This window comes from Hydra vulgaris, chromosome 12 (assembly GCF_038396675.1).
Source record: "Hydra vulgaris chromosome 12, alternate assembly HydraT2T_AEP".
NCBI classification, from domain to species: domain Eukaryota; kingdom Metazoa; phylum Cnidaria; class Hydrozoa; order Anthoathecata; family Hydridae; genus Hydra; species Hydra vulgaris.
Window position 1 is genome coordinate 82,475,001 of NC_088931.1, and position 558 is coordinate 82,475,558.

Consider the following 558-nt stretch of genomic DNA (forward strand, 5'->3'; position numbering starts at 1 on the left):
AATGTACCAATGTTGTTGAATAGATTTGTTATGGATCCAAGTATGAAAAAAAATATTATTAACGGCAGGAACATTCCCATTTAATGCGAACAATGTTGATTATAAAAAATTAATTCAACGTGTTAAATTAAATTCCACAATTGATAATAATGAAACGAATCTTTTAAGCCATAATAATGTGGGAAACTTATTTGAAGACAACGTTGCACCTGAAGTATTGCTACAGTTTGAAAAAACTGGAAATAAAGAATGGGGAGGTAAAACTGACTTCAGAGAATTATTTAATTTTTGGAAAAAACTAAAATTTAACGATAGGTCCAAACAAACCATAAGTTTAATAGAAACCAACAATAATGTATTGAACAATGAAATCGATAAAGAATCGTATTTAGATATTAGCAGTACGCAAAATGAAATCGTATCTAGTAATGTTAGCGAATTTTGAAAATGCGTAATAATTGATGAATCTGGTGAAAGTAAATCAGCAGCAGATCCACCAGATTAAAATAAACAAATAATAAAAGATATAAACTCATTACACGACTTTCTTTTATGGCC